Source organism: Talpa occidentalis, unplaced genomic scaffold (assembly GCF_014898055.3).
Source record: "Talpa occidentalis isolate TD23 unplaced genomic scaffold, MPIMG_talOcc4v2.1 talOcc4.8, whole genome shotgun sequence".
In the NCBI taxonomy this organism is placed as follows: domain Eukaryota; kingdom Metazoa; phylum Chordata; class Mammalia; order Eulipotyphla; family Talpidae; genus Talpa; species Talpa occidentalis.
Window position 1 is genome coordinate 44,878,721 of NW_023605194.1, and position 6,000 is coordinate 44,884,720.

At 49.4% G+C, this 6,000-nt stretch overlaps 1 protein-coding gene across 1 annotated transcript in view; it reads right to left on the minus strand.

Annotated features, from left to right (window-relative positions):
• The window catches only part of COL13A1 (collagen type XIII alpha 1 chain), a 78,007-nt gene extending 77,371 nt beyond the window's left edge, over window positions 1–636 (minus strand). The window contains exon 1 of the mRNA XM_037497686.2: window positions 616–636. The gene's annotated coding sequence lies outside the window, so the exon portion shown is untranslated. The remainder of the gene's footprint in view (window positions 1–615) is intronic.
• Window positions 637–6,000: the final 5,364 nt, after the last annotated feature.

Genomic DNA, 6,000 nt, shown 5'->3' on the forward strand with positions numbered 1-6,000 from the left:
CACTGACTCTCAGTTTCCTCATCCATAAAACAGGAAGAACAATACCCATTTCACTGAGATACTGAACAAATCAAATGTAGGAAGAGTGACTAGCACAGTGCCTGGCACATACTAAGGTTTCAATAAGAGATGGTTGCTAATACAATTTCTACCTTTGTCCCCAAGTCTCCGCTATTACTTGGCAAAGCCTCCCCAGAATTCAGAAATGACTGAAAAAAGTTTTGAGTCTACGCTTACGAGAAAGCATGGGACAAAGGAGGATGCCCAGTAAGCCAGTGGGCTGCCTTCCCCAGTAGCCCCCCATTATAGAGCCAATATCCTGGAGTTGGGTCCAACGTTGGAGGGGCCTGCCTGCTGTCAGCCACCTGCTCGGGATCCTCGAGGGACACCAAGAAGTGAAGCTACAGCTGCAGACTTAAGATATCCTGGTAGGGACCTCTCCAGGTCTTAAAGGTGGAAGGGACTGAAGGTGGGCATCACCCTTAGCTGCGGGGTAGAGAGAGGGCTCTCACCCTGATACACCTGGAGAAAAGCAGTCACCTAACAGCCAGTGCTCAGACAGAGAAAGAATGCATGAAAGAGATGTAAACGAAAGAAGAAATTAAAACTGCTTACCGGGAGGCCAGGTCTTCCAGCAGGACCCTGAAATAAAGGCAGAAAGCATAAAGTTTACAAAGCTCAGGGGCTTGTACTATCCAATAGTTCCACGCTGTCCCACTAGCTGCAACCTTGAAGTCACGTGTGCTCAATGAGCTGCTTATTCTATGAATGAAATAAAGGGAGAGCTTTGGTCGCTTACCTTTCTTTTACTTCTAGTATTCATTCATTCATTCTGAAAAGCAGTTACAGAGGTGTCCTCCACACCAGGCCCAGCAAGGGTGCGGGGAACAGAATGATGAGACTGTTCCCCCACATATCGCTGAGCCTGAGGGGGCAGGGCTTGGTCTTTTCTGACCTACCACACCAGGCAGCTTGATGCTAGGGCAGATCCTGCCACCCACTGCTCTGATGAAGCTACTGCCCGACCCGCCATGCTAAGCAGATGGGACGTGACCTTGGAATGGGGATGGGGCATCCTTAGAGGGTTTCACCTTTCCGTTGAGATGGTCCTTCCTTTAATGCCTGCACCAGCTACAGATCACCATCTCCAGGATGGGTCTGTGCTGGGCGTGAGGTGGGGACCTCACCATACATGGCACACTGGGCCACTGAAGGAGCTTGTCTGCACTCTGCACCCCTCACACCCCTCTATGTCTTCCTCAAACTCTTTATTCATGACCTTACTGCTCCTGCCTCGCACAGTTATGGGCATGGAGCTCGAGGCACAATGCTAGGTAAAGATTCCATATAGTGGACCTGAAATGCTATTGAAAAGAGGAAAACATTTAACTGTTTTATTGATTCTAATCATCATCGCAGCAATAAGGAGGTGGCTCAGGAACCAAGCAAATACTATGCAAGTCTTATCTTTTTATTTTAGCTCTAGTCCCTAACTTCCAGGTGATCTGAATCAAGAGGCTGGCTGAGAAACGGTCTCTAAGAGCAGCCTCAGGGGCATGACTGGGCACCTTGCAAAGGGGAAGGAAACAGATGGATGGAGGTCCCGGAATTAAGCCCCACCTTAGCATGGCCGTGGCAGGGTCCAAAAGACATGGTGTCTTGCAAGGAAAACAGCAAGGAATAGTTAGGAGCCAGGCTCTGGAGGCAGCCTGAATCCCAGCACTAGAATCCCAGCTCTGCAGCTTACTTGTGCAGTGACCTTAAGCAAGTTGCTCAAACTTCCTGTGTCTCAGTTTCCCCATCTTGTAAGCAGAACAATCGCATCATCTCTTAGAACTGGATAGTATGGAAAGCATGCAGCACAGGGCATATAGCAAGTGCTGAATAATGCTAGTTATTAGGATAATTCAAGAGGACTGGTGGAGGAGTGCATGGAACTGGCCTCAGTTTCTCCCTCCAGAATCTCTACTCTCAGGTGCATTTTCTCTCCTTCTAGGCACCTTGCTGTTCCCACAGACTTAAGCCAGAACCAGGAATTGGTCCCAGGGTGCTTGCTGGGAGAGAAGTCCCTGCCCCCGCCCACCCCCCCCACCCCCCCCACACTCCAGGACTGCTGAGGTGAGTAGGCAGCACCAGGATTAGGTGAGCCCTCTGTGTGTCGCTCCTGAAAGCACACCTGTGTTGCAGCAACTTCCCACAGAGATCTAAGCTCAGGAGGTCCTAGGGAGCGCCTGGAAGCAGCCCTCAAGGGCACAGGACCCAGCTATAATTCCTTTGCTCTGCTTTATTTTTCCCCCAGAGCCTTAAAGCATCAGCTCCCGAAGAGATTCTCCTGTGTTCTTCACTGATGTGTTCCCAGTGCTTTGAGGAGTCTGAGCTCCTAGTAGGTCCTCACTCCATACTGTGCACAAATGAACCTGAGGGCCTATACCATGAACCTGGGAACTAGGCCTCCTTCTTTCCCAGTGCTCACCTTTAAAGACAACCAGGCACCTTATTCTCAGTAAACCAGAGTTTTCGTGCTGAACCAACAGCCTCTTTCACTTCTAAACTGCCCGACTCTGTTGCCAGGAGGGAGTAGGGGCAAGATCTGGGGAGCCTCTTCCCTCCTATTCCAGGAAAGAGTTTCTCACCTCCCATAGTGGGTCTACCCAGATAGAGACAGAAGGGACACTTTGCTTACTGTACCCATGTACTGACAACCTACAGCATCCGCACACAGGAAGCTTCTCTCAGGTCTCAATGCCGGGAAGAGCTGGGCTTTACCTAAACCCCAGGGGCTCTCTGACCTCACTGAAGCCAAACTCCTGCAACAACTCTGCTTTCCTCTTTGCTTTGCTACCAGGAAGCTCAAAACCAAGTCCATAGCTCGTGATCATCAGCTCTGGGTTCTCTTTGTTTTCATGCCTCTGCTCTCTGCCCCCTACCTGTGGTTTCCTTTATCTAGCTTATAAATCACCCAAAAATGTTTCTTGGAATAAAGTAAGGTGGAAATAAAAGAAGTAATAAAATTTCACAAAGAATAATTTCCTCCTGGGCCTCCCTGGTGTCCTAAGGGTTAAGTCTCAGCACTATCACTGCTGTAGCCTGAGTTTGATCCCTGGCCAGGGAGCTACCCAAATATGGTACAGCAAGACCTCTCTGGTCTGCCCACTGCTTCCCTCAGCAGTGTATTTCAGTAGATCTGCTTGCTCTGTACCCACTGTCTCTGGTGAATCTTTTACTCCCCATACTTCTGGCCTATACCCCAGTTCTTGTATACATAAGTAAATAAATTTTTTAAAAATTAAAGGCTTGCAAGAATCTTTGGAAATCATCTAGGGAAGCCCTATGTTTCTAGGAATTAATGAGCTAATATATTTTAAGTGGCAAAAATATATACATTCATACACATATATGTCTGCACACACACATAATTATATCTACATTCCTCAGAACACCTGAATGAAGCAGATATTATTACTACCCCCATTTTATAGATGAAGAAACCGAGGTACAGAGAAGTGACCAGCCCAAGGTCACACAACTAGAACTATCATTGGGATCCAGGCAGCCTGGCTCTGGAGCCCACACTTGTAATTATAATATTACACTGTCTCCATGAAAACAGTAAGCCTAACAGACAGTAAGTGTTAGCTTACTGTATTCCAGCAAAGACTGTATTGCAACCAGGACTGGCAGCTGGACATCAAATATTTCCCAATAATTGCACAGAGAAAGAGATATCCTACTTCCCTTGATCATTGGTTTCAGTCTTACAGTTCCTATAATTAAGACATTCTCTCTTAAATCTAGTGCAGGGTTGACCAATAGCTGTCAGCTTGATAAAGGACTCCAACAGAGAGGTAATGGCTGAGTAAAGCATTATGTTAAGAAGCCCTCTGTTGATTAGTTATGTCTGCCACTGGCATGGGGGGAGGGTACACCCATAGGGCTGCATACAGACACTGCCCTAGGGGCCATCTTGCTTTTCCTCTTCACCCTTGGGCTGTGGCAGGAAGCTGGGAGAATAAGGACCAGGAGGTGATTCCCAATCTGGCTACCTTCCCATATCCTCCTCATCCTGCCTTGCAGTTTCAGCCAAAGTTGGGTGAAAAGTCAGGACTCTTGTGTGTCACACAGAGAATTCAGAAAAGTTACTTGAGTGTCTCCCTTCCTTAGATCCTCCCCTCCTTTGCTCTCCTGCTGCAGCACTCCGTGCCCTCCCGTCAGCTGCAGCTCCTGGCTGAGAAGTCTGGGAGACGCCAGCAGGTGCTTTCAGGACAAGGCTGCATTCCTGGTGAGTGCAGCCCCTGGAGTCAGTGCTGGGTATATGGGGAGGCCCCAGGAGTGGGGGAGGAGAGGACTCTTTTTAGCTTTGTCAAAAAAAGAAGAGGGAAGCATCTCATTTGCAGCAGGTGGCCTGTCAAAGTTTCCTGGGGCAGAGTGTATTTTGGAAGATTGATGAAAGGAATTGAGATCTGACATCTAAAACATGTCATGATCGATCACCCTCCTCTTTTCAGGAATGACATGATTTTCCTCTTTCTTCATGACTTAGCAGTCAGAAAGCTGGGCAGGATGGTCATCGAGGGCTCAGGGCACAGATGGGAAGTTAAATACTGACAATAATTGAGTAGCTGCTCTTGTAGGGACAGAACAAGAGAACAGCCATGGAAAATAGCTTCTCCAAGGAAGGAACGATCAGGCTGCTTTCAGCAAACTTGAGAAAGATCTGATGCCCAGGGCTCAGTGCTTTCAACTCCAATCCCTGGCTCCCCCAGCGATGTCTGGGCCTTTGTTTGGGGTATCAAATGCTGTCCTCAAAGCAGACGCTCCAGTTCCCTGGATCCACTTTGGGGAGATAGTCTCTGCGGGCTCTTCTCAGGTTCTATGGCAATCACAAGGCTCCTCTGCCCCACCCTGGGCCTCAGGTGACTCCACCCACCAGCTCTGCCTATAATTTCTGTGTTGTCACCCAGTCTGACCCGCTCACACTGCTCGCTTACATGAAAACTACCAGCACCAGCACCTGCCCAGAGTGACCTGGCCAGAGGGAGCTGCCGGCACAGCCGCATGGACACGGCATCCTCAGGAGCCCTCCGCACGAGAGCCTTGCTAATGGTCTTGTTTTCTGAGGGGACAGGAGACTTTTCAAGGACCAGAACTGAGTAGAGATTATCTCTTTCTTTTTTCTAATACCTGGGGCTTCTTTGACTCCAGTTGTTTTCTTGGGGGACAAAGGAACTGGGCTAACAATGGGGCAAGTCAGCCTCTCAGATTGAAATCGGGACTTACTTTGCCCCCTGTGGGGGGAGGGGTGGGTAGAGGTGGGTGGAAAGTGAAATGGAAGTCTCCTTCCCAGGGGGAGCCATGGTGGACTTCTGTAGAAGGTGCAGGGAATCCCCCTGAAGACAGCGGGGTAGCTGTCATTCCCTCCCAGCCAGGGCCCGATTACCAACAGGGAGCAGGGCCTTTCAGACGGTTGAGTGGGGCTGCGGCTGGAGTACTTACAGGAGGTCCTGAAAGACAGAGAAAATGCCAGGGTTAGTGTCCCTGCTGTCGGGAAGGAAGGGCTGCCTTAGAAGCAGCAGCCAAGAATTCTTCAGTGGAGGGGTTTCCATCTGGTCTTCAAAGTTTATATTTTCCTGGCCTACTTTCACCAATATAATCTCTCCCCCTTTATTTCATCTCTAGATTTTCATTATTGGATGAGAAATCCAGAGGTCTGGGCCCTACAGCCACCCTGCTGGGACCCCAACCTCCCCCATCGTCCAGGTCTCAGCTCTCAGCCCTGCAGGTGGATTTTTCGGGATCCACCCGCCCCAACTCCTGTGCAAGGCTGCTTTGCAGAACATGGGCCGTGGGCACCAGGGATTGAGATTCTGATTATTAGCATGCTTGTCCTCGCCATACTTCCATGAAATGCAACAAAAGACAAGGGGCCGGGGGGCAACACCATTTCTCATTCTGCTCCCTGGCTGATGTCTCTCAGGCCGGTCCTCATTTCTGTTAAGCTGA